The sequence below is a fragment of the Delphinapterus leucas genome, chromosome 19, assembly GCF_059928025.1.
Source record: "Delphinapterus leucas isolate spDelLeu-1000000601 "Yukka" chromosome 19, BTC_Dleu_Yukka2, whole genome shotgun sequence".
Lineage (NCBI taxonomy): Eukaryota > Metazoa > Chordata > Mammalia > Artiodactyla > Monodontidae > Delphinapterus > Delphinapterus leucas.
The window spans coordinates 31,133,621-31,159,309 of record NC_143147.1 but is presented as its reverse complement, the minus strand read 5'-3'; the positions used below and the strand labels follow the sequence as shown (position 1 = coordinate 31,159,309).

The 25,689-nt window shown below is 77.2% G+C and overlaps 24 non-coding genes across 24 annotated transcripts; all 24 read right to left on the bottom strand.

Moving 5' to 3' along the window:
* Window positions 1-435: 435 nt before the first annotated feature.
* LOC149746569 (5S ribosomal RNA) lies at window positions 436-554 on the bottom strand. Its single transcript, XR_016390179.1, has one exon. It is a non-coding gene; the product is annotated as a 5S ribosomal RNA (ribosomal RNA).
* Window positions 555-1,488: 934 nt separating this feature from the next.
* On the bottom strand, window positions 1,489-1,607 carry LOC149746568 (5S ribosomal RNA). Its single transcript, XR_016389549.1, has one exon. It is a non-coding gene; the product is annotated as a 5S ribosomal RNA (ribosomal RNA).
* Window positions 1,608-2,541: 934 nt separating this feature from the next.
* LOC149746567 (5S ribosomal RNA) lies at window positions 2,542-2,660 on the bottom strand. The gene has a single exon (XR_016390178.1). It is a non-coding gene; the product is annotated as a 5S ribosomal RNA (ribosomal RNA).
* A 934-nt stretch (window positions 2,661-3,594) lies between these two features.
* On the bottom strand, window positions 3,595-3,713 carry LOC149746566 (5S ribosomal RNA). Its single transcript, XR_016390182.1, has one exon. It is a non-coding gene; the product is annotated as a 5S ribosomal RNA (ribosomal RNA).
* Window positions 3,714-4,647: 934 nt separating this feature from the next.
* Window positions 4,648-4,766, bottom strand: LOC149746565 (5S ribosomal RNA). The gene has a single exon (XR_016390177.1). It is a non-coding gene; the product is annotated as a 5S ribosomal RNA (ribosomal RNA).
* A 934-nt stretch (window positions 4,767-5,700) lies between these two features.
* Window positions 5,701-5,819, bottom strand: LOC149746564 (5S ribosomal RNA). Its single transcript, XR_016389920.1, has one exon. It is a non-coding gene; the product is annotated as a 5S ribosomal RNA (ribosomal RNA).
* Window positions 5,820-6,753: 934 nt separating this feature from the next.
* Window positions 6,754-6,872, bottom strand: LOC149746563 (5S ribosomal RNA). The gene has a single exon (XR_016389548.1). It is a non-coding gene; the product is annotated as a 5S ribosomal RNA (ribosomal RNA).
* Window positions 6,873-7,806: 934 nt separating this feature from the next.
* On the bottom strand, window positions 7,807-7,925 carry LOC149746562 (5S ribosomal RNA). The gene has a single exon (XR_016389919.1). It is a non-coding gene; the product is annotated as a 5S ribosomal RNA (ribosomal RNA).
* Window positions 7,926-8,859: 934 nt separating this feature from the next.
* Window positions 8,860-8,978, bottom strand: LOC149746561 (5S ribosomal RNA). Its single transcript, XR_016390383.1, has one exon. It is a non-coding gene; the product is annotated as a 5S ribosomal RNA (ribosomal RNA).
* Window positions 8,979-9,912: 934 nt separating this feature from the next.
* Window positions 9,913-10,031, bottom strand: LOC149746560 (5S ribosomal RNA). Its single transcript, XR_016389547.1, has one exon. It is a non-coding gene; the product is annotated as a 5S ribosomal RNA (ribosomal RNA).
* Window positions 10,032-10,965: 934 nt separating this feature from the next.
* On the bottom strand, window positions 10,966-11,084 carry LOC149746559 (5S ribosomal RNA). Its single transcript, XR_016389918.1, has one exon. It is a non-coding gene; the product is annotated as a 5S ribosomal RNA (ribosomal RNA).
* A 934-nt stretch (window positions 11,085-12,018) lies between these two features.
* On the bottom strand, window positions 12,019-12,137 carry LOC149746558 (5S ribosomal RNA). The gene has a single exon (XR_016390176.1). It is a non-coding gene; the product is annotated as a 5S ribosomal RNA (ribosomal RNA).
* Window positions 12,138-13,071: 934 nt separating this feature from the next.
* Window positions 13,072-13,190, bottom strand: LOC149746557 (5S ribosomal RNA). The gene has a single exon (XR_016390382.1). It is a non-coding gene; the product is annotated as a 5S ribosomal RNA (ribosomal RNA).
* A 934-nt stretch (window positions 13,191-14,124) lies between these two features.
* On the bottom strand, window positions 14,125-14,243 carry LOC149746556 (5S ribosomal RNA). Its single transcript, XR_016389546.1, has one exon. It is a non-coding gene; the product is annotated as a 5S ribosomal RNA (ribosomal RNA).
* Window positions 14,244-15,177: 934 nt separating this feature from the next.
* Window positions 15,178-15,296, bottom strand: LOC149746555 (5S ribosomal RNA). The gene has a single exon (XR_016389545.1). It is a non-coding gene; the product is annotated as a 5S ribosomal RNA (ribosomal RNA).
* Window positions 15,297-16,230: 934 nt separating this feature from the next.
* On the bottom strand, window positions 16,231-16,349 carry LOC149746554 (5S ribosomal RNA). Its single transcript, XR_016389544.1, has one exon. It is a non-coding gene; the product is annotated as a 5S ribosomal RNA (ribosomal RNA).
* Window positions 16,350-17,283: 934 nt separating this feature from the next.
* LOC149746553 (5S ribosomal RNA) lies at window positions 17,284-17,402 on the bottom strand. Its single transcript, XR_016389543.1, has one exon. It is a non-coding gene; the product is annotated as a 5S ribosomal RNA (ribosomal RNA).
* A 934-nt stretch (window positions 17,403-18,336) lies between these two features.
* LOC149746552 (5S ribosomal RNA) lies at window positions 18,337-18,455 on the bottom strand. Its single transcript, XR_016389542.1, has one exon. It is a non-coding gene; the product is annotated as a 5S ribosomal RNA (ribosomal RNA).
* A 934-nt stretch (window positions 18,456-19,389) lies between these two features.
* Window positions 19,390-19,508, bottom strand: LOC149746551 (5S ribosomal RNA). The gene has a single exon (XR_016390175.1). It is a non-coding gene; the product is annotated as a 5S ribosomal RNA (ribosomal RNA).
* A 934-nt stretch (window positions 19,509-20,442) lies between these two features.
* Window positions 20,443-20,561, bottom strand: LOC149746550 (5S ribosomal RNA). The gene has a single exon (XR_016389541.1). It is a non-coding gene; the product is annotated as a 5S ribosomal RNA (ribosomal RNA).
* Window positions 20,562-21,495: 934 nt separating this feature from the next.
* LOC149746549 (5S ribosomal RNA) lies at window positions 21,496-21,614 on the bottom strand. Its single transcript, XR_016389540.1, has one exon. It is a non-coding gene; the product is annotated as a 5S ribosomal RNA (ribosomal RNA).
* A 934-nt stretch (window positions 21,615-22,548) lies between these two features.
* Window positions 22,549-22,667, bottom strand: LOC149746548 (5S ribosomal RNA). The gene has a single exon (XR_016389538.1). It is a non-coding gene; the product is annotated as a 5S ribosomal RNA (ribosomal RNA).
* Window positions 22,668-23,601: 934 nt separating this feature from the next.
* On the bottom strand, window positions 23,602-23,720 carry LOC149746547 (5S ribosomal RNA). The gene has a single exon (XR_016389537.1). It is a non-coding gene; the product is annotated as a 5S ribosomal RNA (ribosomal RNA).
* A 934-nt stretch (window positions 23,721-24,654) lies between these two features.
* On the bottom strand, window positions 24,655-24,773 carry LOC149746546 (5S ribosomal RNA). Its single transcript, XR_016389536.1, has one exon. It is a non-coding gene; the product is annotated as a 5S ribosomal RNA (ribosomal RNA).
* Between the last annotated feature and the right edge of the window lie 916 nt (window positions 24,774-25,689).

Here is a 25,689-nt window from a genome sequence, read left to right as displayed (position 1 = left end):
GAAGCGGCCCCTGCCCTCGATCCCGCTCCCGCACCCGGCCGCGGCGGCGACACGGCGGGGGGCGGGGCTTTTGCCGGAGGGAGCTGTGGAGGGACACACCCACCGGCACACAGGTGGCGGCACCGGGGCGGGGCGCCGGTGGGGGCGGCCAGGTGCAGGTCGAGGGGCTCGCTGGCCGAAGGGACGGCAACCGGGCCCGCGGCGGAGCCTGGGTCCGGGCCAGGCACCCCGGGGGCGTCTGGGGTGCGGCTGCCTTCCAGGGCCGCCTTCTGGCCGCCTGGCGGGCCGGGCCGTCGGGGAGCGCCCCCTCCGGCGCGCGCGCCGTGGTGGGAGGGGCCTGAGGAGGCGGGGCCTGCAGCGGGGCCCCGGCGCGGGCGGAGCCGGCGGCCACCGCCCGCGGGCGAGTTAAAGGAGAAGGCGGAGCGGGAGGCAAAAAGCCTACAGCACCCGGTATTCCCAGGCGGTGTCCCATCCAAGTACTAACCAGACCCGACCCTGCTTAGCTTCCGAGATCAGACGAGATCGGGCGCGTTCAGGGTGGTATGGCCGTAGACGGGGGCGGGGACGGCGGGCTGCCTCTTGAGGCCCACTTTCGCTGGCGCTTGCGCCTCACCGCAAGCCTGGCGGTCAGCCCGCCCCGGCAGGACCCCGTCGCCCGCCCAGGCAGGGGGAACGGAGGTCTCGGGTACCGGGCGGTGGCGGAGGCGGAGGGTTTGGCCACCCACTCCCAGCCGAGGGCGGGCGTGAGCCAGCGAACCCTTCGGCGCTTGGCGCCCCGCCCAAGATCCGGCCCGTCGCTCACAGGGACGTGGCCCAGGAGGCTTCAGGGCCCAGGGCCCGCGGTCCCTTGGGCATCGCCCCTGCCCGCCCACGCGGCGCTAGGCGCCGCCGAGCCGCAGCCCGGGCCGGCCCTCCTGCCCGACAGCAGCTGGCCCGAAGCCACTGGGAGCCACCATCGTGTCGCCACGGCCCCTCAGCCCCGGCGAGGCCACCCTTGCCCGCACACCACCCGCCGAGCTCAGGAGCCCGCCCCTGGCGGCCGGCAGGCCCGGGGAAGCGGCCCCTGCCCTCGATCCCGCTCCCGCACCCGGCCGCGGCGGCGACACGGCGGGGGGCGGGGCTTTTGCCGGAGGGAGCTGTGGAGGGACACACCCACCGGCACACAGGTGGCGGCACCGGGGCGGGGCGCCGGTGGGGGCGGCCAGGTGCAGGTCGAGGGGCTCGCTGGCCGAAGGGACGGCAACCGGGCCCGCGGCGGAGCCTGGGTCCGGGCCAGGCACCCCGGGGGCGTCTGGGGTGCGGCTGCCTTCCGGGGCCGCCTTCTGGCCGCCTGGCGGGCCGGGCCGGCGGGGAGCGCCCCCTCCGGCGCGCGCGCCGTGGTGGGAGGGGCCTGAGGAGGCGGGGCCTGCAGCGGGGCCCCGGCGCGGGCGGAGCCGGCGGCCACCGCCCGCGGGCGAGTTAAAGGAGAAGGCGGAGCGGGAGTCAAAAAGCCTACAGCACCCGGTATTCCCAGGCGGTCTCCCATCCAAGTACTAACCAGGCCCGACCCTGCTTAGCTTCCGAGATCAGACGAGATCGGGCGCGTTCAGGGTGGTATGGCCGTAGACGGGGGCGGGGACGGCGGGCTGCCTCTTGAGGCCCACTTTCGCTGGCGCTTGCGCCTCACCGCCAGCCTGGCGGTCAGCCCGCCCCGGCAGGACCCCGTCGCCCGCCCAGGCAGGGGGAACGGAGGTCTCGGGTACCGGGCGGTGGCGGAGGCGGAGGGTTTGGCCACCCCCTCCCAGCCGAGGGCGGGCGTGAGCCAGCGAACCCTTCGGCGCTTGGCGCCCCGCCCAAGATCCGGCCCGTCGCTCACAGGGACGTGGCCCCGGAGGCTTCAGGGCCCGGGGCCCGCGGTCCCTTGGGCATCGCCCCTGCCCGCCCACGCGGCGCTAGGCGCCGCCCAGCCGCAGCCCGGGCCGGCCCTCCTGCCCGACAGCAGCTGGCCCGAAGCCACTGGGAGCCACCATCGTGTCGCCACGGCCCCTCAGCCCCGGCGAGGCCACCCTTGCCCGCACACCACCCGCCGAGCTCAGGAGCCCTCCCCTGGCGGCCGGCAGGCCCGGGGAAGCGGCCCCTGCCCTCGATCCCGCTCCCGCACCCGGCCGCGGCGGCGACACGGCGGGGGGCGGGGCTTTTGCCGGAGGGAGCTGTGGAGGGACACACCCACCGGCACACAGGTGGCGGCACCGGGGCGGGGCGCCGGTGGGGGCGGCCAGGTGCAGGTCGAGGGGCTCGCTGGCCGAAGGGACGGCAACCGGGCCCGCGGCGGAGCCTGGGTCCGGGCCAGGCACCCCGGGGGCGTCTGGGGTGCGGCTGCCTTCCAGGGCCGCCTTCTGGCCGCCTGGCGGGCCGGGCCGGCGGGGAGCGCCCCCTCCGGCGCGCGCGCCGTGGTGGGAGGGGCCTGAGGAGGCGGGGCCTGCAGCGGGGCCCCGGCGCGGGCGGAGCCGGCGGCCACCGCCCGCGGGCGAGTTAAAGGAGAAGGCGGAGCGGGAGGCAAAAAGCCTACAGCACCCGGTATTCCCAGGCGGTGTCCCATCCAAGTACTAACCAGACCCGACCCTGCTTAGCTTCCGAGATCAGACGAGATCGGGCGCGTTCAGGGTGGTATGGCCGTAGACGGGGGCGGGGACGGCGGGCTGCCTCTTGAGGCCCACTTTCGCTGGCGCTTGCGCCTCACCGCCAGCCTGGCGGTCAGCCCGCCCCGGCAGGACCCCGTCGCCCGCCCAGGCAGGGGGAACGGAGGTCTCGGGTACCGGGCGGTGGCGGAGGCGGAGGGTTTGGCCACCCCCTCCCAGCCGAGGGCGGGCGTGAGCCAGCGAACCCTTCGGCGCTTGGCGCCCCGCCCAAGATCCGGCCCGTGGCTCACAGGGACGTGGCCCCGGAGGCTTCAGGGCCCGGGGACCGCGGCCCCTTGGGCATCGCCCCTGCCCGCCCACGCGGCGCTAGGCGCCGCCCAGCCGCAGTCCGGGCCGGCCCTCCTGCCCGACAGCAGCTGGCCCGAAGCCAGTGGGAGCCACCATCGTGTCGCCACGGCCCCTCAGCCCCGGCGAGGCCACCCTTGCCCGCACACCACCCGCCGAGCTCAGGAGCCCGCCCCTGGCGGCCGGCAGGCCCGGGGAAGCGGCCCCTGCCCTCGATCCCGCTCCCGCACCCGGCCGCGGTGGCGACACGGCGGGGGGCGGGGCTTTTGCCGGAGGGAGCTGTGGAGGGACACACCCACTGGCACACAGGTGGCGGCACCGGGGCGGGGCGCCGGTGGGGGCGGCCAGGTGCAGGTCGAGGGGCTCGCTGGCCGAAGGGACGGCAACCGGGCCCGCGGCGGAGCCTGGGTCCGGGCCAGGCACCCCGGGGGCGTCTGGGGTGCGGCTGCCTTCCAGGGCCGCCTTCTGGCCGCCTGGCGGGCCGGGCCGGCGGGGAGCGCCCCCTCCGGCGCGCGCGCCGTGGTGGGAGGGGCCTGAGGAGGCGGGGCCTGCAGCAGGGCCCCGGCGCGGGCGGAGCCGGCGGCCACCGCCCGCGGGCGAGTTAAAGGAGAAGGCGGAGCGGGAGGCAAAAAGCCTACAGCACCCGGTATTCCCAGGCGGTCTCCCATCCAAGTAGTAACCAGGCCCGACCCTGCTTAGCTTCCGAGATCAGACGAGATCGGGCGCGTTCAGGGTGGTATGGCCGTAGACGGGGGCGGGGACGGCGGGCTGCCTCTTGAGGCCCACTTTCGCTGGCGCTTGCGCCTCACCGCCAGCCTGGCGGTCAGCCCGCCCCGGCAGGACCCCGTCGCCCGCCCAGGCAGGGGGAACGGAGGTCTCGGGTACCGGGCGGTGGCGGAGGCGGAGGGTTTGGCCACCCCCTCCCAGCCGAGGGCGGGCGTGACCCAGCGAACCCTTCGGCGCTTGGCGCCCCGCCCAAGATCCGGCCCGTGGCTCACAGGGACGTGGCCCCGGAGGCTTCAGGGCCCGGGGCCCGCGGCCCCTTGGGCATCGCCCCTGCCCGCCCACGCGGCGCTAGGCGCCGCCCAGCCGCAGCCCGGGCCGGCCCTCCTGCCCGACAGCAGCTGGCCCGAAGCCACTGGTAGCCACCATCGTGTCGCCACGGCCCCTCAGCCCCGGCGAGGCCACCCTTGCCCGCACACCACCCGCCGAGCTCAGGAGCCCGCCCCTGGCGGCCGGCAGGCCCGGGGAAGCGGCCCCTGCCCTCGATCCCGCTCCCGCACCCGGCCGCGGCGGCGACACGGCGGGGGGCGGGGCTTTTGCCGGAGGGAGCTGTGGAGGGACACACCCACCGGCACACAGGTGGCGGCACCGGGGCGGGGCGCCGGTGGGGGCGGCCAGGTGCAGGTCGAGGGGCTCGCTGGCCGAAGGGACGGCAACCGGGCCCGCGGCGGAGCCTGGGTCCGGGCCAGGCACCCCGGGGGCGTCTGGGGTGCGGCTGCCTTCCGGGGCCGCCTTCTGGCCGCCTGGCGGGCCGGGCCGGCGGGGAGCGCCCCCTCCGGCGCGCGCGCCGTGGTGGGAGGGGCCTGAGGAGGCGGGGCCTGCAGCGGGGCCCCGGCGCGGGCGGAGCCGGCGGCCACCGCCCGCGGGCGAGTTAAAGGAGAAGGCGGAGCGGGAGGCAAAAAGCCTACAGCACCCGGTATTCCCAGGCGGTGTCCCATCCAAGTACTAACCAGACCCGACCCTGCTTAGCTTCCGAGATCAGACGAGATCGGGCGCGTTCAGGGTGGTATGGCCGTAGACGGGGGCGGGGACGGCGGGCTGCCTCTTGAGGCCCACTTTCGCTGGCGCTTGCGCCTCACCGCAAGCCTGGCGGTCAGCCCGCCCCGGCAGGACCCCGTCGCCCGCCCAGGCAGGGGGAACGGAGGTCTCGGGTACCGGGCGGTGGCGGAGGCGGAGGGTTTGGCCACCCCCTCCCAGCCGAGGGCGGGCGTGAGCCAGCGAACCCTTCGGCGCTTGGCGCCCCGCCCAAGATCCGGCCCGTCGCTCACAGGGACGTGGCCCAGGAGGCTTCAGGGCCCAGGGCCCGCGGTCCCTTGGGCATCGCCCCTGCCCGCCCACGCGGCGCTAGGCGCCGCCGAGCCGCAGCCCGGGCCGGCCCTCCTGCCCGACAGCAGCTGGCCCGAAGCCACTGGGAGCCACCATCGTGTCGCCACGGCCCCTCAGCCCCGGCGAGGCCACCCTTGCCCGCACACCACCCGCCGAGCTCAGGAGCCCGCCCCTGGCGGCCGGCAGGCCCGGGGAAGCGGCCCCTGCCCTCGATCCCGCTCCCGCACCCGGCCGCGACGGCGACACGGCGGGGGGCGGGGCTTTTGCCGGAGGGAGCTGTGGAGGGACACACCCACCGGCACACAGGTGGCGGCACCGGGGCGGGGCGCCGGTGGGGGCGGCCAGGTGCAGGTCGAGGGGCTCGCTGGCCGAAGGGACGGCAACAGGGCCCGCGGCGGAGCCTGGGTCCGGGCCAGGCACCCCGGGGGCGTCTGGGGTGCGGCTGCCTTCCAGGGCCGCCTTCTGGCCGCCTGGCGGGCCGGGCCCGCGGGGAGCGCCCCCTCCGGCGCGCGCGCCGTGGTGGGAGGGGCCTGAGGAGGCGGGGCCTGCAGCGGGGCCCCGGCGCGGGCGGAGCCGGCGGCCACCGCCCGCGGGCGAGTTAAAGGAGAAGGCGGAGCGGGAGGCAAAAAGCCTACAGCACCCGGTATTCCCAGGCGGTCTCCCATCCAAGTACTAACCAGACCCGACCCTGCTTAGCTTCCGAGATCAGACGAGATCGGGCGCGTTCAGGGTGGTATGGCCGTAGACGGGGGCGGGGACGGCGGGCTGCCTCTTGAGGCCCACTTTCGCTGGCGCTTGCGCCTCACCGCCAGCCTGGCGGTCAGCCCGCCCCGGCAGGACCCCGTCGCCCGCCCAGGCAGGGGGAACGGAGGTCTCGGGTACCGGGCGGTGGCGGAGGCGGAGGGTTTGGCCACCCCCTCCCAGCCGAGGGCGGGCGTGAGCCAGCGAACCCTTCGGCGCTTGGCGCCCCGCCCAAGATCCGGCCCGTCGCTCACAGGGACGTGGCCCCGGAGGCTTCAGGGCCCGGGGCCCGCGGTCCCTTGGGCATCGCCCCTGCCCGCCCACGCGGCGCTAGGCGCCGCCGAGCCGCAGCCCGGGCCGGCCCTCCTGCCCGACAGCAGCTGGCCCGAAGCCACTGGGAGCCACCATCGTGTCGCCACGGCCCCTCAGCCCCGGCGAGGCCACCCTTGCCCGCACACCACCCGCCGAGCTCAGGAGCCCGCCCCTGGCGGCCGGCAGGCCCGGGGAAGCGGCCCCTGCCCTCGATCCCGCTCCCGCACCCGGCCGCGGCGGCGACACGGCGGGGGGCGGGGCTTTTGCCGGAGGGAGCTGTGGAGGGACACACCCACCGGCACACAGGTGGCGGCACCGGGGCGGGGCGCCGGTGGGGGCGGCCAGGTGCAGGTCGAGGGGCTCGCTGGCCGAAGGGACGGCAACCGGGCCCGCGGCGGAGCCTGGGTCCGGGCCAGGCACCCCGGGGGCGTCTGGGGTGCGGCTGCCTTCCAGGGCCGCCTTCTGGCCGCCTGGCGGGCCGGGCCGGCGGGGAGCGCCCCCTCCGGCGCGCGCGCCGTGGTGGGAGGGGCCTGAGGAGGCGGGGCCTGCAGCGGGGCCCCGGCGCGGGCGGAGCCGGCGGCCACCGCCCGCGGGCGAGTTAAAGGAGAAGGCGGAGCGGGAGGCAAAAAGCCTACAGCACCCGGTATTCCCAGGCGGTCTCCCATCCAAGTACTAACCAGGCCCGACCCTGCTTAGCTTCCGAGATCAGACGAGATCGGGCGCGTTCAGGGTGGTATGGCCGTAGACGGGGGCGGGGACGGCGGGCTGCCTCTTGAGGCCCACTTTCGCTGGCGCTTGCGCCTCACCGCCAGCCTGGCGGTCAGCCCGCCCCGGCAGGACCCCGTCGCCCGCCCAGGCAGGGGGAACGGAGGTCTCGGGTACTGGGCGGTGGGGGAGGCGGAGGGTTTGGCCACCCCCTCCCAGCCGAGGGCGGGCGTGACCCAGCGAACCCTTCGGCGCTTGGCGCCCCGCCCAAGATCCGGCCCGTCGCTCACAGGGACGTGGCCCCGGAGGCTTCAGGGCCCGGGGCCCGCGGCCCATTGGGCATCGCCCCTGCCCGCCCACGCGGCGCTAGGCGCCGCCCAGCCGCAGCCCGGGCCGGCCCTCCTGCCCGACAGCAGCTGGCCCGAAGCCAGTGGGAGCCACCATCGTGTCGCCACGGCCCCTCAGCCCCGGCGAGGCCACCCTTGCCCGCACACCACCCGCCGAGCTCAGGAGCCCGCCCCTGGCGGCCGGCAGGCCCGGGGAAGCGGCCCCTGCCCTCGATCCCGCTCCCGCACCCGGCCGCGGCGGCGACACGGCGGGGGGCGGGGCTTTTGCCGGAGGGAGCTGTGGAGGGACACACCCACCGGCACACAGGTGGCGGCACCGGGGCGGGGCGCCGGTGGGGGCGGCCAGGTGCAGGTCGAGGGGCTCGCTGGCCGAAGGGACGGCAACCGGGCCCGCGGCGGAGCCTGGGTCCGGGCCAGGCACCCCGGGGGCGTCTGGGGTGCGGCTGCCTTCCAGGGCCGCCTTCTGGCCGCCTGGCGGGCCGGGCCGGCGGGGAGCGCCCCCTCCGGCGCGCGCGCCGTGGTGGGAGGGGCCTGAGGAGGCGGGGCCTGCAGCGGGGCCCCGGCGCGGGCGGAGCCGGCGGCCACCGCCCGCGGGCGAGTTAAAGGAGAAGGCGGAGCGGGAGGCAAAAAGCCTACAGCACCCGGTATTCCCAGGCGGTCTCCCATCCAAGTACTAACCAGACCCGACCCTGCTTAGCTTCCGAGATCAGACGAGATCGGGCGCGTTCAGGGTGGTATGGCCGTAGACGGGGGCGGGGACGGCGGGCTGCCTCTTGAGGCCCACTTTCGCTGGCGCTTGCGCCTCACCGCCAGCCTGGCGGTCAGCCCGCCCCGGCAGGACCCCGTCGCCCGCCCAGGCAGGGGGAACGGAGGTCTCGGGTACCGGGCGGTGGCGGAGGCGGAGGGTTTGGCCACCCCCTCCCAGCCGAGGGCGGGCGTGAGCCAGCGAACCCTTCGGCGCTTGGCGCCCCGCCCAAGATCCGGCCCGTGGCTCACAGGGACGTGGCCCCGGAGGCTTCAGGGCCCGGGGACCGCGGCCCCTTGGGCATCGCCCCTGCCCGCCCACGCGGCGCTAGGCGCCGCCCAGCCGCAGTCCGGGCCGGCCCTCCTGCCCGACAGCAGCTGGCCCGAAGCCAGTGGGAGCCACCATCGTGTCGCCACGGCCCCTCAGCCCCGGCGAGGCCACCCTTGCCCGCACACCACCCGCCGAGCTCAGGAGCCCGCCCCTGGCGGCCGGCAGGCCCGGGGAAGCGGCCCCTGCCCTCGATCCCGCTCCCGCACCCGGCCGCGGCGGCGACACGGCGGGGGGCGGGGCTTTTGCCGGAGGGAGCTGTGGAGGGACACACCCACCGGCACACAGGTGGCGGCACCGGGGCGGGGCGCCGGTGGGGGCGGCCAGGTGCAGGTCGAGGGGCTCGCTGGCCGAAGGGACGGCAACCGGGCCCGCGGCGGAGCCTGGGTCCGGGCCAGGCACCCCGGGGGCGTCTGGGGTGCGGCTGCCTTCCAGGGCCGCCTTCTGGCCGCCTGGCGGGCCGGGCCGGCGGGGAGCGCCCCCTCCGGCGCGCGCGCCGTGGTGGGAGGGGCCTGAGGAGGCGGGGCCTGCAGCGGGGCCCCGGCGCGGGCGGAGCCGGCGGCCACCGCCCGCGGGCGAGTTAAAGGAGAAGGCGGAGCGGGAGGCAAAAAGCCTACAGCACCCGGTATTCCCAGGCGGTCTCCCATCCAAGTACTAACCAGGCCCGACCCTGCTTAGCTTCCGAGATCAGACGAGATCTTGCGCGTTCAGGGTGGTATGGCCGTAGACAGGGGCGGGGACGGCGGGCTGCCTCTTGAGGCCCACTTTCGCTGGCGCTTGCGCCTCACCGCCAGCCTGGCGGTCAGCCCGCCCCGGCAGGACCCCGTCGCCCGCCCAGGCAGGGGGAACGGAGGTCTCGGGTACCGGGCGGTGGCGGAGGCGGAGGGTTTGGCCAGCCCCTCCCAGCCGAGGGCGGGCGTGACCCAGCGAACCCTTCGGCGCTTGGCGCCCCGCCCAAGATCCGGCCCGTGGCTCACAGGGACGTGGCCCCGGAGGCTTCAGGGCCCGGGGCCCGCGGTCCCTTGGGCATCGCCCCTGCCCGCCCACGCGGCGCTAGGCGCCGCCCAGCCGCAGCCCGGGCCGGCCCTCCTGCCCGACAGCAGCTGGCCCGAAGCCACTGGGAGCCACCATCGTGTCGCCACGGCCCCTCAGCCCCGGCGAGGCCACCCTTGCCCGCACACCACCCGCCGAGCTCAGGAGCCCGCCCCTGGCGGCCGGCAGGCCCGGGGAAGCGGCCCCTGCCCTCGATCCCGCTCCCGCACACGGCCGCGGCGGCGACACGGCGGGGGGCGGGGCTTTTGCCGGAGGGAGCTGTGGAGGGACACACCCACCGGCACACAGGTGGCGGCACCGGGGCGGGGCGCCGGTGGGGGCGGCCAGGTGCAGGTCGAGGGGCTCGCTGGCCGAAGGGACGGCAACCGGGCCCGCGGCGGAGCCTGGGTCCGGGCCAGGCACCCCGGGGGCGTCTGGGGTGCGGCTGCCTTCCAGGGCCGCCTTCTGGCCGCCTGGCGGGCCGGGCCGGCGGGGAGCGCCCCCTCCGGCGCGCGCGCCGTGGTGGGAGGGGCCTGAGGAGGCGGGGCCTGCAGCGGGGCCCCGGCGCGGGCGGAGCCGGCGGCCACCGCCCGCGGGCGAGTTAAAGGAGAAGGCGGAGCGGGAGGCAAAAAGCCTACAGCACCCGGTATTCCCAGGCGGTCTCCCATCCAAGTACTAACCAGGCCCGACCCTGCTTAGCTTCCGAGATCAGACGAGATCGGGCGCGTTCAGGGTGGTATGGCCGTAGACGGGGGCGGGGACGGCGGGCTGCCTCTTGAGGCCCACTTTCGCTGGCGCTTGCGCCTCACCGCCAGCCTGGCGGTCAGCCCGCCCCGGCAGGACCCCGTCGCCCGCCCAGGCAGGGGGAACGGAGGTCTCGGGTACCGGGCGGTGGCGGAGGCGGAGGGTTTGGCCACCCCCTCCCAGCCGAGGGTGGGCGTGAGCCAGCGAACCCTTCGGCGCTTGGCGCCCCGCCCAAGATCCGGCCCGTCGCTCACAGGGACGTGGCCCCGGAGGCTTCAGGGCCCGGGGCCCGCGGCCCCTTGGGCATCGCCCCTGCCCGCCCACGCGGCGCTAGGCGCCGCCCAGCCGCAGCCCGGGCCGGCCCTCCTGCCCGACAGCAGCTGGCCCGAAGCCAGTGGGAGCCACCATCGTGTCGCCACGGCCCCTCAGCCCCGGCGAGGCCACCCTTGCCCGCACACCACCCGCCGAGCTCAGGAGCCCGCCCCTGGCGGCCGGCAGGCCCGGGGAAGCGGCCCCTGCCCTCGATCCCGCTCCCGCACCCGGCCGCGGCGGCGACACGGCGGGGGGCGGGGCTTTTGCTGGAGGGAGCTGTGGAGGGACACACCCACCGGCACACAGGTGGCGGCACCGGGGCGGGGCGCCGGTGGGGGCGGCCAGGTGCAGGTCGAGGGGCTCGCTGGCCGAAGGGACGGCAACCGGGCCCGCGGCGGAGCCTGGGTCCGGGCCAGGCACCCCGGGGGCGTCTGGGGTGCGGCTGCCTTCCAGGGCCGCCTTCTGGCCGCCTGGCGGCCCGGGCCGGCGGGGAGCGCCCCCTCCGGCGCGCGCGCCGTGGTGGGAGGGGCCTGAGGAGGCGGGGCCTGCAGCGGGGCCCCGGCGCGGGCGGAGCCGGCGGCCACCGCCCGCGGGCGAGTTAAAGGAGAAGGCGGAGCGGGAGGCAAAAAGCCTACAGCACCCGGTATTCCCAGGCGGTCTCCCATCCAAGTACTAACCAGACCCGACCCTGCTTAGCTTCCGAGATCAGACGAGATCGGGCGCGTTCAGGGTGGTATGGCCGTAGACGGGGGCGGGGACGGCGGGCTGCCTCTTGAGGCCCACTTTCGCTGGCGCTTGCGCCTCACCGCCAGCCTGGCGGTCAGCCCGCCCCGGCAGGACCCCGTCGCCCGCCCAGGCAGGGGGAACGGAGGTCTCGGGTACCGGGCGGTGGCGGAGGCGGAGGGTTTGGCCACCCCCTCCCAGCCGAGGGCGGGCGTGAGCCAGCGAACCCTTCGGCGCTTGGCGCCCCGCCCAAGATCCGGCCCGTGGCTCACAGGGACGTGGCCCCGGAGGCTTCAGGGCCCGGGGACCGCGGCCCCTTAGGCATCGCCCCTGCCCGCCCACGCGGCGCTAGGCACCGCCCAGCCGCAGTCCGGGCCGGCCCTCCTGCCCGACAGCAGCTGGCCCGAAGCCAGTGGGAGCCACCATCGTGTCGCCACGGCCCCTCAGCCCCGGCGAGGCCACCCTTGCCCGCACACCACCCGCCGAGCTCAGGAGCCCGCCCCTGGCGGCCGGCAGGCCCGGGGAAGCGGCCCCTGCCCTCGATCCCGCTCCCGCACCCGGCCGCGGCGGCGACACGGCGGGGGGCGGGGCTTTTGCCGGAGGGAGCTGTGGAGGGACACACCCACCGGCACACAGGTGGCGGCACCGGGGCGGGGCGCCGGTGGGGGCGGCCAGGTGCAGGTCGAGGGGCTCGCTGGCCGAAGGGACGGCAACCGGGCCCGCGGCGGAGCCTGGGTCCGGGCCAGGCACCCCGGGGGCGTCTGGGGTGCGGCTGCCTTCCAGGGCCGCCTTCTGGCCGCCTGGCGGGCCGGGCCGTCGGGGAGCGCCCCCTCCGGCGCGCGCGCCGTGGTGGGAGGGGCCTGAGGAGGCGGGGCCTGCAGCGGGGCCCCGGCGCGGGCGGAGCCGGCGGCCACCGCCCGCGGGCGAGTTAAAGGAGAAGGCGGAGCGGGAGGCAAAAAGCCTACAGCACCCGGTATTCCCAGGCGGTGTCCCATCCAAGTACTAACCAGACCCGACCCTGCTTAGCTTCCGAGATCAGACGAGATCGGGCGCGTTCAGGGTGGTATGGCCGTAGACGGGGGCGGGGACGGCGGGCTGCCTCTTGAGGCCCACTTTCGCTGGCGCTTGCGCCTCACCGCCAGCCTGGCGGTCAGCCCGCCCCGGCAGGACCCCGTCGCCCGCCCAGGCAGGGGGAACGGAGGTCTCGGGTACCGGGCGGTGGCGGAGGCGGAGGGTTTGGCCACCCCCTCCCAGCCGAGGGCGGGCGTGAGCCAGCGAACCCTTCGGCGCTTGGCGCCCCGCCCAAGATCCGGCCCGTGGCTCACAGGGACGTGGCCCCGGAGGCTTCAGGGCCCGGGGACCGCGGCCCCTTGGGCATCGCCCCTGCCCGCCCACGCGGCGCTAGGCACCGCCCAGCCGCAGTCCGGGCCGGCCCTCCTGCCCGACAGCAGCTGGCCCGAAGCCAGTGGGAGCCACCATCGTGTCGCCACGGCCCCTCAGCCCCGGCGAGGCCACCCTTGCCCGCACACCACCCGCCGAGCTCAGGAGCCCGCCCCTGGCGGCCGGCAGGCCCGGGGAAGCGGCCCCTGCCCTCGATCCCGCTCCCGCACCCGGCCGCGGCGGCGACACGGCGGGGGGCGGGGCTTTTGCCGGAGGGAGCTGTGGAGGGACACACCCACCGGCACACAGGTGGCGGCACCGGGGCGGGGCGCCGGTGGGGGCGGCCAGGTGCAGGTCGAGGGGCTCGCTGGCCGAAGGGACGGCAACCGGGCCCGCGGCGGAGCCTGGGTCCGGGCCAGGCACCCCGGGGGCGTCTGGGGTGCGGCTGCCTTCCAGGGCCGCCTTCTGGCCGCCTGGCGGGCCGGGCCGGCGGGGAGCGCCCCCTCCGGCGCGCGCGCCGTGGTGGGAGGGGCCTGAGGAGGCGGGGCCTGCAGCGGGGCCCCGGCGCGGGCGGAGCCGGCGGCCACCGCCCGCGGGCGAGTTAAAGGAGAAGGCGGAGCGGGAGGCAAAAAGCCTACAGCACCCGGTATTCCCAGGCGGTCTCCCATCCAAGTACTAACCAGGCCCGACCCTGCTTAGCTTCCGAGATCAGACGAGATCTTGCGCGTTCAGGGTGGTATGGCCGTAGACAGGGGCGGGGACGGCGGGCTGCCTCTTGAGGCCCACTTTCGCTGGCGCTTGCGCCTCACCGCCAGCCTGGCGGTCAGCCCGCCCCGGCAGGACCCCGTCGCCCGCCCAGGCAGGGGGAACGGAGGTCTCGGGTACCGGGCGGTGGCGGAGGCGGAGGGTTTGGCCACCCCCTCCCAGCCGAGGGCGGGCGTGACCCAGCGAACCCTTCGGCGCTTGGCGCCCCGCCCAAGATCCGGCCCGTGGCTCACAGGGACGTGGCCCCGGAGGCTTCAGGGCCCGGGGCCCGCGGTCCCTTGGGCATCGCCCCTGCCCGCCCACGCGGCGCTAGGCGCCGCCCAGCCGCAGCCCGGGCCGGCCCTCCTGCCCGACAGCAGCTGGCCCGAAGCCACTGGGAGCCACCATCGTGTCGCCACGGCCCCTCAGCCCCGGCGAGGCCACCCTTGCCCGCACACCACCCGCCGAGCTCAGGAGCCCGCCCCTGGCGGCCGGCAGGCCCGGGGAAGCGGCCCCTGCCCTCGATCCCGCTCCCGCACACGGCCGCGGCGGCGACACGGCGGGGGGCGGGGCTTTTGCCGGAGGGAGCTGTGGAGGGACACACCCACCGGCACACAGGTGGCGGCACCGGGGCGGGGCGCCGGTGGGGGCGGCCAGGTGCAGGTCGAGGGGCTCGCTGGCCGAAGGGACGGCAACCGGGCCCGCGGCGGAGCCTGGGTCCGGGCCAGGCACCCCGGGGGCGTCTGGGGTGCGGCTGCCTTCCAGGGCCGCCTTCTGGCCGCCTGGCGGGCCGGGCCGGCGGGGAGCGCCCCCTCCGGCGCGCGCGCCGTGGTGGGAGGGGCCTGAGGAGGCGGGGCCTGCAGCGGGGCCCCGGCGCGGGCGGAGCCGGCGGCCACCGCCCGCGGGCGAGTTAAAGGAGAAGGCGGAGCGGGAGGCAAAAAGCCTACAGCACCCGGTATTCCCAGGCGGTCTCCCATCCAAGTACTAACCAGGCCCGACCCTGCTTAGCTTCCGAGATCAGACGAGATCGGGCGCGTTCAGGGTGGTATGGCCGTAGACGGGGGCGGGGACGGCGGGCTGCCTCTTGAGGCCCACTTTCGCTGGCGCTTGCGCCTCACCGCCAGCCTGGCGGTCAGCCCGCCCCGGCAGGACCCCGTCGCCCGCCCAGGCAGGGGGAACGGAGGTCTCGGGTACCGGGCGGTGGCGGAGGCGGAGGGTTTGGCCACCCCCTCCCAGCCGAGGGCGGGCGTGACCCAGCGAACCCTTCGGCGCTTGACGCCCCGCCCAAGATCCGGCCCGTCGCTCACAGGGACGTGGCCCCGGAGGCTTCAGGGCCCGGGGCCCGCGGTCCCTTGGGCATCGCCCCTGCCCGCCCACGCGGCGCTAGGCGCCGCCCAGCCGCAGCCCGGGCCGGCCCTCCTGCCCGACAGCAGCTGGCCCGAAGCCAGTGGGAGCCACCATCGTGTCGCCACGGCCCCTCAGCCCCGGCGAGGCCACCCTTGCCCGCACACCACCCGCCGAGCTCAGGAGCCCGGCCCTGGAGGCCGGCAGGCCCGGGGAAGCGGCCCCTGCCCTCGATCCCGCTCCCGCACCCGGCCGCGGCGGCGACACGGCGGGGGGCGGGGCTTTTGCCGGAGGGAGCTGTGGAGGGACACACCCACCGGCACACAGGTGGCGGCACCGGGGCGGGGCGCCGGTGGGGGCGGCCAGGTGCAGGTCGAGGGGCTCGCTGGCCGAAGGGACGGCAACCGGGCCCGCGGCGGAGCCTGGGTCCGGGCCAGGCACCCCGGGGGCGTCTGGGGTGCGGCTGCCTTCCAGGGCCGCCTTCTGGCCGCCTGGCGGGCCGGGCCGTCGGGGAGCGCCCCCTCCGGCGCGCGCGCCGTGGTGGGAGGGGCCTGAGGAGGCGGGGCCTGCAGCGGGGCCCCGGCGCGGGCGGAGCCGGCGGCCACCGCCCGCGGGCGAGTTAAAGGAGAAGGCGGAGCGGGAGGCAAAAAGCCTACAGCACCCGGTATTCCCAGGCGGTCTCCCATCCAAGTACTAACCAGGCCCGACCCTGCTTAGCTTCCGAGATCAGACGAGATCGGGCGCGTTCAGGGTGGTATGGCCGTAGACGGGGGCGGGGACGGCGGGCTGCCTCTTGAGGCCCACTTTCGCTGGCGCTTGCGCCTCACCGCCAGCCTGGCGGTCAGCCCGCCCCGGCAGGACCCCGTCGCCCGCCCAGGCAGGGGGAACGGAGGTCTCGGGTACCGGGCGGTGGCGGAGGCGGAGGGTTTGGCCACCCCCTCCCAGCCGAGGGCGGGCGTGAGCCAGCGAACCCTTCGGCGCTTGGCGCCCCGCCCAAGATCCGGCCCGTGGCTCACAGGGACGTGGCCCCGGAGGCTTCAGGGCCCGGGGACCGCGGCCCCTTGGGCATCGCCCCTGCCCGCCCACGCGGCGCTAGGCGCCGCCCAGCCGCAGTCCGGGCCGGCCCTCCTGCCCGACAGCAGCTGGCCCGAAGCCAGTGGGAGCCACCATCGTGTCGCCACGGCCCCTCAGCCCCGGCGAGGCCACCCTTGCCCGCACACCACCCGCCGAGCTCAGGAGCCCGCCCCTGGCGGCCGGCAGGCCCGGGGAAGCGGCCCCTGCCCTCGATCCCGCTCCCGCACCCGGCCGCGGCGGCGACACGGCGGGGGGCGGGGCTTTTGCCGGAGGGAGCTGTGGAGGGACACACCCACCGGCACACAGGTGGCGGCACCGGGGCGGGGCGCCGGTGGGGGCGGCCAGGTGCAGGTCGAGGGGCTCGCTGGCCGAAGGGACGGCAACCGGGCCCGCGGCGGAGCCTGGGTCCGGGCCAGGCACCCCGGGGGCGTCTGGGGTGCGGCTGCCTTCCAGGGCCGCCTTCTGGCCGCCTGGCGGGCCGGGCCGGCGGGGAGCGCCCCCTCCGGCGCGCGCGCCGTGGTGGGAGGGGCCTGAGGAGGCGGGGCCTGCAGCGGGGCCCCGGCGCGGGCGGAGCCGGCGGCCACCGCCCGCGGGCGAGTTAAAGGAGAAGGCGGAGCGGGAGGCAAAAAGCCTACAGCACCCGGTATTCCCAGGCGGTCTCCCATCCAAGTACTAACCAGGCCCGACCCTGCTTAGCTTCCGAGATCAGACGAGATCGGGCGCGTTCAGGGTGGTATGGCCGTAGACGGGGGCGGGGACGGCGGGCTGCCTCTTGAGGCCCACTTTCGCTGGCGCTTGCGCCTCACCGCCAGCCTGGCGGTCAGCCCGCCCCGGCAGGACCCCGTCGCCCGCCCAGGCAGGGGGAACGGAGGTCTCGGGTACCGGGCGGTGGCGGAGGCGGAGGGTTTGGCCACCCCCTCCCAGCCGAGGGCGGGCGTGACCCAGCGAACCCTTCGGCGCTTGACGCCCCGCCCAAGATCCGGCCCGTCGCTCACAGGGACGTGGCCCCGGAGGCTTCAGGGCCCGGGGCCCGCGGTCCCTTGGGCATCGCCCCTGCCCGCCCACGCGGCGCTAGGCGCCGCCCAGCCGCAGCCCGGGCCGGCCCTCCTGCCCGACAGCAGCTGGCCCGAAGCCAGTGGGAGCCACCATCGTGTCGCCACGGCCCCTCAGCCCCGGCGAGGCCACCCTTGCCCGCACACCACCCGCCGAGCTCAGGAGCCCGCCCCTGGAGGCCGGCAGGCCCGGGGAAGCGGCCCCTGCCCTCGATCCCGCTCCCGCACCCGGCCGCGGCGGCGACACGGCGGGGGGCGGGGCTTTTGCCGGAGGGAGCTGTGGAGGGACACACCCACCGGCACACAGGTGGCGGCACCGGGGCGGGGCGCCGGTGGGGGCGGCCAGGTGCAGGTCGAGGGGCTCGCTGGCCGAAGGGACGGCAACCGGGCCCGCGGCGGAGCCTGGGTCCGGGCCAGGCACCCCGGGGGCGTCTGGGGTGCAGCTGCCTTCCAGGGCCGCCTTCTGGCCGCCCGGCGGGCCGGGCCGTCGGGGAGCGCCCCCTCCGGCGCGCGCGCCGTGGTGGGAGGGGCCTGAGGAGGCGGGGCCTGCAGCGGGGCCCCGGCGCGGGCGGAGCCGGCGGCCACCGCCCGCGGGCGTGTTAAAGGAGAAGGCGGAGCGGGAGGCAAAAAGCCTACAGCACCCGGTATTCCCAGGCGGTCTCCCATCCAAGTACTAACCAGGCCCGACCCTGCTTAGCTTCCGAGATCAGACGAGATCGGGCGCGTTCAGGGTGGTATGGCCGTAGACGGGGGCGGGGACGGCGGGCTGCCTCTTGAGGCCCACTTTCGCTGGCGCTTGCGCCTCACCGCCAGCCTGGCGGTCAGCCCGCCCCGGCAGGACCCCGTCGCCCGCCCAGGCAGGGGGAACGGAGGTCTCGGGTACCGGGCGGTGGCGGAGGCGGAGGGTTTGGCCACCCCCTCCCAGCCGAGGGCGGGCGTGAGCCAGCGAACCCTTCGGCGCTTGGCGCCCCGCCCAAGATCCGGCCCGTCGCTCACAGGGACGTGGCCCCGGAGGCTTCAGGGCCCGGGGCCCGCGGTCCCTTGGGCATCGCCCCTGCCCGCCCACGCGGCGCTAGGCGCCGCCCAGCCGCAGCCCGGGCCAGCCCTCCTGCCCGACAGCAGCTGGCCCGAAGCCACTGGGAGCCACCATCGTGTCGCCACGGCCCCTCAGCCCCGGCGAGGCCACCCTTGCCCGCACACCACCCGCCGAGCTCAGGAGCCCGCCCCTGGAGGCCGGCAGGCCCGGGGAAGCGGCCCCTGCCCTCGATCCCGCTCCCGCACCCGGCCGCGGCGGCGACACGGCGGGGGGCGGGGCTTTTGCCGGAGGGAGCTGTGGAGGGACACACCCACCGGCACACAGGTGGCGGCACCGGGGCGGGGCGCCGGTGGGGGCGGCCAGGTGCAGGTCGAGGGGCTCGCTGGCCGAAGGGACGGCAACCGGGCCCGCGGCGGAGCCTGGGTCCGGGCCAGGCACCCCGGGGGCGTCTGGGGTGCGGCTGCCTTCCAGGGCCGCCTTCTGGCCGCCTGGCGGGCCGGGCCGGCGGGGAGCGCCCCCTCCGGCGCGCGCGCCGTGGTGGGAGGGGCCTGAGGAGGCGGGGCCTGCAGCGGGGCCCCGGCGCGGGCGGAGCCGGCGGCCACCGCCCGCGGGCGAGTTAAAGGAGAAGGCGGAGCGGGAGGCAAAAAGCCTACAGCACCCGGTATTCCCAGGCGGTCTCCCATCCAAGTACTAACCAGGCCCGACCCTGCTTAGCTTCCGAGATCAGACGAGATCGGGCGCGTTCAGGGTGGTATGGCCGTAGACGGGGGCGTGGACGGCGGGCTGCCTCTTGAGGCCCACTTTCGCTGGCGCTTGCGCCTCACCGCCAGCCTGGCGGTCAGCCCGCCCCGGCAGGACCCCGTCGCCCGCCCAGGCAGGGGGAACGGAGGTCTCGGGTACCGGGCGGTGGCGGAGGCGGAGGGTTTGGCCACCCCCTCCCAGCCGAGGGCGGGCGTGACCCAGCGAACCCTTCGGCGCTTGACGCCCCGCCCAAGATCCGGCCCGTCGCTCACAGGGACGTGGCCCCGGAGGCTTCAGGGCCCGGGGCCCGCGGTCCCTTGGGCATCGCCCCTGCCCGCCCACGCGGCGCTAGGCGCCGCCCAGCCGCAGCCCGGGCCGGCCCTCCTGCCCGACAGCAGCTGGCCCGAAGCCAGTGGGAGCCACCATCGTGTCGCCACGGCCCCTCAGCCCCGGCGAGGCCACCCTTGCCCGCACACCACCCGCCGAGCTCAGGAGCCCGCCCCTGGCGGCCGGCAGGCCCGGGGAAGCGGCCCCTGCCCTCGATCCCGCTCCCGCACCCGGCCGCGACGGCGACACGGCGGGGGGCGGGGCTTTTGCCGGAGGGAGCTGTGGAGGGACACACCCACCGGCACACAGGTGGCGGCACCGGGGCGGGGCGCCGGTGGGGGCGGCCAGGTGCAGGTCGAGGGGCTCGCTGGCCGAAGGGACGGCAACAGGGCCCGCGGCGGAGCCTGGGTCCGGGCCAGGCACCCCGGGGGCGTCTGGGGTGCGGCTGCCTTCCAGGGCCGCCTTCTGGCCGCCTGGCGGGCCGGGCCGGCGGGGAGCGCCCCCTCCGGCGCGCGCGCCGTGGTGGGAGGGGCCTGAGGAGGCGGGGCCTGCAGCGGGGCCCCGGCGCGGGCGGAGCCGGCGGCCACCGCCCGCGGGCGAGTTAAAGGAGAAGGCGGAGCGGGAGGCAAAAAGCCTACAGCACCCGGTATTCCCAGGCGGTGTCCCATCCAAGTACTAACCAGACCCGACCCTGCTTAGCTTCCGAGATCAGACGAGATCGGGCGCGTTCAGGGTGGTATGGCCGTAGACGGGGGCGGGGACGGCGGGCTGCCTCTTGAGGCCCACTTTCGCTGGCGCTTGCGCCTCACCGCCAGCCTGGCGGTCAGCCCGCCCCGGCAGGACCCCGTCGCCCGCCCAGGCAGGGGGAACGGAGGTCTCGGGTACCGGGCGGTGGCGGAGGCGGAGGGTTTGGCCACCCCCTCCCAGCCGAGGGCGGGCGTGAGCCAGCGAACCCTTCGGCGCTTGGCGCCCCGCCCAAGATCCGGCCCGTCGCTCACAGGGACGTGGCCCCGGAGGCTTCAGGGCCCGGGGCCCGCGGTCCCTTGGGCATCGCCCCTGCCCGCCCACGCGGCGCTAGGCGCCGCCGAGCCGCAGCCCGGGCCGGCCCTCCTGCCCGACAGCAGCTGGCCCGAAGCCACTGGGAGCCACCATCGTGTCGCCACGGCCCCTCAGCCCCGGCGAGGCCACCCTTGCCCGCACACCACCCGCCGAGCTCAGGAGCCCGCCCCTGGCGGCCGGCAGGCCCGGGGAAGCGGCCCCTGCCCTCGATCCCGCTCCCGCACCCGGCCGCGTCGGCGACACGGCGGGGGGCGGGGCTTTTGCCGGAGGGAGCTGTGGAGGGACACACCCACCGGCACACAGGTGGCGGCACCGGGGCGGGGCGCCGGTGGGGGCGGCCAGGTGCAGGTCGAGGGGCTCGCTGGCCGAAGGGACGGCAACCGGGCCCGCGGCGGAGCCTGGGTCCGGGCCAGGCACCCCGGGGGCGTCTGGGGTGCGGCTGCCTTCCAGGGCCGCCTTCTGGCCGCCTGGCGGGCCGGGCCGTCGGGGAGCGCCCCCTCCGGCGCGCGCGCCGTGGTGGGAGGGGCCTGAGGAGGCGGGGCCTGCAGCGGGGCCCCGGCGCGGGCGGAGCCGGCGGCCACCGCCCGCGGGCGAGTTAAAGGAGAAGGCGGAGCGGGAGGCAAAAAGCCTACAGCACCCGGTATTCCCAGGCGGTCTCCCATCCAAGTACTAACCAGGCCCGACCCTGCTTAGCTTCCGAGATCAGACGAGATCGGGCGCGTTCAGGGTGGTATGGCCGTAGACGGGGGCGGGGACGGCGGGCTGCCTCTTGAGGCCCACTTTCGCTGGCACTTGCGCCTCACCGCCAGCCTGGCGGTCAGCCCGCCCCGGCAGGACCCCGTCGCCCGCCCAGGCAGGGGGAACGGAGGTCTCGGGTACCGGGCGGTGGCGGAGGCGGAGGGTTTGGCCACCCCCTCCCAGCCGAGGGCGGGCGTGACCCAGCGAACCCTTCGGCGCTTGGCGCCCCGCCCAAGATCCGGCCCGTCGCTCACAGGGACGTGGCCCCGGAGGCTTCAGGGCCCGGGGCCCGCGGTCCCTTGGGCATCGCCCCTGCCCGCCCACGCGGCGCTAGGCGCCGCCCAGCCGCAGCCCGGGCCGGCCCTCCTGCCCGACAGCAGCTGGCCCGAAGCCACTGGGAGCCACCATCGTGTCGCCACGGCCCCTCAGCCCCGGCGAGGCCACCCTTGCCCGCACACCACCCGCCGAGCTCAGGAGCCCGCCCCTGGCGGCCGGCAGGCCCGGGGAAGCGGCCCCTGCCCTCGATCCCGCTCCCGCACCCGGCCGCGGCGGCGACACGGCGGGGGGCGGGGCTTTTGCCGGAGGGAGCTGTGGAGGGACACACCCACCGGCACACAGGTGGCGGCACCGGGGCGGGGCGCCGGTGGGGGCGGCCAGGTGCAGGTCGAGGGGCTCGCTGGCCGAAGGGACGGCAACCGGGCCCGCGGCGGAGCCTGGGTCCGGGCCAGGCACCCCGGGGGCGTCTGGGGTGCGGCTGCCTTCCAGGGCCGCCTTCTGGCCGCCTGGCGGGCCGGGCCGGCGGGGAGCGCCCCCTCCGGCGCGCGCGCCGTGGTGCGAGGGGCCTGAGGAGGCGGGGCCTGCAGCGGGGCCCCGGCGCGGGCGGAGCCGGCGGCCACCGCCCGCGGGCGAGTTAAAGGAGAAGGCGGAGCGGGAGGCAAAAAGCCTACAGCACCCGGTATTCCCAGGCGGTCTCCCATCCAAGTACTAACCAGGCCCGACCCTGCTTAGCTTCCGAGATCAGACGAGATCGGGCGCGTTCAGGGTGGTATGGCCGTAGACGGGGGCGGGGACGGCGGGCTGCCTCTTGAGGCCCACTTTCGCTGGCGCTTGCGCCTCACCGCCAGCCTGGCGGTCAGCCCGCCCCGGCAGGACCCCGTCGCCCGCCCAGGCAGGGGGAACGGAGGTCTCGGGTACCGGGCGGTGGCGGAGGCGGAGGGTTTGGCCACCCCCTCCCAGCCGAGGGCGGGCGTGACCCAGCGAACCCTTCGGCGCTTGGCGCCCCGCCCAAGATCCGGCCCGTGGCTCACAGGGACGTGGCCCCGGAGGCTTCAGGGCCCGGGGCCCGCGGCCCCTTGGGCATCGCCCCTGCCCGCCCACGCGGCGCTAGGCGCCGCCCAGCCGCAGTCCGGGCCGGCCCTCCTGCCCGACAGCAGCTGGCCCGAAGCCAGTGGGAGCCACCATCGTGTCGCCACGGCCCCTCAGCCCCGGCGAGGCCACCCTTGCCCGCACACCACCCGCCGAGCTCAGGAGCCCGCCCCTGGCGGCCGGCAGGCACGGGGAAGCGGCCCCTGCCCTCGATCCCGCTCCCGCACCCGGCCGCGGCGGCGACACGGCGGGGGGCGGGGCTTTTGCCGGAGGGAGCTGTGGAGGGACACACCCACCGGCACACAGGTGGCGGCACCGGGGCGGGGCGCCGGTGGGGGCGGCCAGGTGCAGGTCGAGGGGCTCGCTGGCCGAAGGGACGGCAACCGGGCCCGCGGCGGAGCCTGGGTCCGGGCCAGGCACCCCGGGGGCGTCTGGGGTGCGGCTGCCTTCCAGGGCCGCCTTCTGGCCGCCTGGCGGGCCGGGCCGGCGGGGAGCGCCCCCTCCGGCGAGCGCCCCATGGTGGGAGGGGCCGGAGGAGGCGGGGCCTGCAGCGGGGCCCCGGCGCGGGCGGAGCCGGCGGCCACCGCCCGCGGGCGAGTTAAAGGAGAAGGCGGAGCGGGAGGCAAAAAGCCTACAGCACCCGGTATTCCCAGGCGGTCTCCCATCCAAGTACTAACCAGGCCCGACCCTGCTTAGCTTCCGAGATCAGACGAGATCGGGCGCGTTCAGGGTGGTATGGCCGTAGACGGCGGCGGGGACGGCGGGCTGCCTCTTGAGGCCCACTTTCGCTGGCGCTTGCGCCTCACCGCCAGCCTGGCGGTCAGCCCGCCCCGGCAGGACCCCGTCGCCCGCCCAGGCAGGGGGAACGGAGGTCTCGGGTACCGGGCGGTGGCGGAGGCGGAGGGTTTGGCCACCCCCTCCCAGCCGAGGGCGGGCGTGACCCAGCGAACCCTTCGGCGCTTGGCGCCCCGCCCAAGATCCGGCCCGTGGCTCACAGGGACGTGGCCCCGGAGGCTTCAGGGCCCGGGGCCCGCGGCCCCTTGGGCATCGCCCCTGCCCGCCCACGCGGCGCTAGGCGCCGCCCAGCCGCAGTCCGGGCCGGCCCTCCTGCCCGACAGCAGCTGGCCCGAAGCCACTGGGAGCCACCATCGTGTCGCCACGGCCCCTCAGCCCCGGCGAGGCCACCCTTGCCCGCACACCACCCGCCGAGCTCAGGAGCCCGCCCCTGGCGGCCGGCAGGCCCGGGGAAGCGGCCCCTGCCCTCGATCCCGCTCCCGCACCCGGCCGCGGCGGCGACACGGCGGGGGGCGGGGCTTTTGCCGGAGGGAGCTGTGGAGGGACACACCCACCGGCACACAGGTGGCGGCACCGGGGCGGGGCGCCGGTGGGGGCGGCCAGGTGCAGGTCGAGGGGCTCGCTGGCCGAAGGGACGGCAACCGGGCCCGCGGCGGAGCCTGGGTCCGGGCCAGGCACCCCGGGGGCGTCTGGGGTGCGGCTGCCTTCCAGGGCCGCCTTCTGGCCGCCTGGCGGGCCGGGCCGGCGGGGAGCGCCCCCTCCGGCGCGCGCGCCGTGGTGGGAGGGGCCTGAGGAGGCGGGGCCTGCAGCGGGGCCCCGGCGCGGGCGGAGCCGGCGGCCACCGCCCGCGGGCGAGTTAAAGGAGAAGGCGGAGCGGGAGGCAAAAAGCCTACAGCACCCGGTATTCCCAGGCGGTCTCCCATCCAAGTACTAACCAGGCCCGACCCTGCTTAGCTTCCGAGATCAGACGAGATCGGGCGCGTTCAGGGTGGTATGGCCGTAGACGGGGGCGGGGACGGCGGGCTGCCTCTTGAGGCCCACTTTCGCTGGCGCTTGCGCCTCACCGCCAGCCTGGCGGTCAGCCCGCCCCGGCAGGACCCCGTCGCCCGCCCAGGCAGGGGGAACGGAGGTCTCGGGTACCGGGCGGTGGCGGAGGAGGAGGGTTTGGCCACCCCCTCCCAGCCGAGGGCGGGCGTGAGCCAGCGAACCCTTCGGCGCTTGGCGCCCCGCCCAAGATCCGGCCCGTGGCTCACAGGGACGTGGCCCCGGAGGCTTCAGGGCCCGGGGACCGCGGCCCCTTGGGCATCGCCCCTGCCCGCCCACGCGGCGCTAGGCGCCGCCCAGCCGCAGTCCGGGCCGGCCCTCCTGCCCGACAGCAGCTGGCCCGAAGCCAGTGGGAGCCACCATCGTGTCGCCACGGCCCCTCAGCCCCGGCGAGGCCACCCTTGCCCGCACACCACCCGCCGAGCTCAGGAGCCCGCCCCTGGCGGCCGGCAGGCCCGGGGAAGCGGCCCCTGCCCTCGATCCCGCTCCCGCACCCGGCCGCGGCGGCGACACGGCGGGGGGCGGGGCTTTTGCCGGAGGGAGCTGTGGAGGGACACACCCACCGGCACACAGGTGGCGGCACCGGGGCGGGGCGCCGGTGGGGGCGGCCAGGTGCAGGTCGAGGGGCTCGCTGGCCGAAGGGACGGCAACCGGGCCCGCGGCGGAGCCTGGGTCCGGGCCAGGCACCCCGGGGGCGTCTGGGGTGCGGCTGCCTTCCAGGGCCGCCTTCTGGCCGCCTGGAGGGCCGGGCCGGCGGGGAGCGCCCCCTCCGGCGCGCGCGCCGTGGTGGGAGGGGCCTGAGGAGGCGGGGCCTGCAGCGGGGCCCCGGCGCGGGCGGAGCCGGCGGCCACCGCCCGCGGGCGAGTTAAAGGAGAAGGCGGAGCGGGAGGCAAAAAGCCTACAGCACCCGGTATTCCCAGGCGGTCTCCCATCCAAGTACTAACCAGGCCCGACCCTGCTTAGCTTCCGAGATCAGACGAGATCGGGCGCGTTCAGGGTGGTATGGCCGTAGACGGGGGCGGGGACGGCGGGCTGCCTCTTGAGGCCCACTTTCGCTGGCGCTTGCGCCTCACCGCCAGCCTGGCGGTCAGCCCGCCCCGGCAGGACCCCGTCGCCCGCCCAGGCAGGGGGAACGGAGGTCTCGGGTACCGGGCGGTGGCGGAGGCGGAGGGTTTGGCCACCCCCTCCCAGCCGAGGGCGGGCGTGACCCAGCGAACCCTTCGGCGCTTGGCGCCCCGCCCAAGATCCGGCCCGTGGCTCACAGGGACGTGGCCCCGGAGGCTTCAGGGCCCGGGGCCCGCGGTCCCTTGGGCATCGCCCCTGCCCGCCCACGCGGCGCTAGGCGCCGCCCAGCCGCAGCCCGGGCCGGCCCTCCTGCCCGACAGCAGCTGGCCCGAAGCCACTGGGAGCCACCATCGTGTCGCCACGGCCCCTCAGCCCCGGCGAGGCCACCCTTGCCCGCACACCACCCGCCGAGCTCAGGAGCCCGCCCCTGGCGGCCGGCAGGCACGGGGAAGCGGCCCCTGCCCTCGATCCCGCTCCCGCACCCGGCCGCGGCGGCGACACGGCGGGGGGCGGGGCTTTTGCCGGAGGGAGCTGTGGAGGGACACACCCACCAGCACACAGGTGGCGGCACCGGGGCGGGGCGCCGGTGGGGGCGGCCAGGTGCAGGTCGAGGGGCTCGCTGGCCGAAGGGACGGCAACCGGGCCCGCGGCGGAGCCTGGGTCCGGGCCAGGCACCCCGGGGGCGTCTGGGGTGCGGCTGCCTTCCAGGGCCGCCTTCTGGCCGCCTGGCGGGCCGGGCCGGCGGGGAGCGCCCCCTCCGGCGCGCGCGCCGTGGTGGGAGGGGCCTGAGGAGGCGGGGCCTGCAGCGGGGCCCCGGCGCGGGCGGAGCCGGCGGCCACCGCCCGCGGGCGAGTTAAAGGAGAAG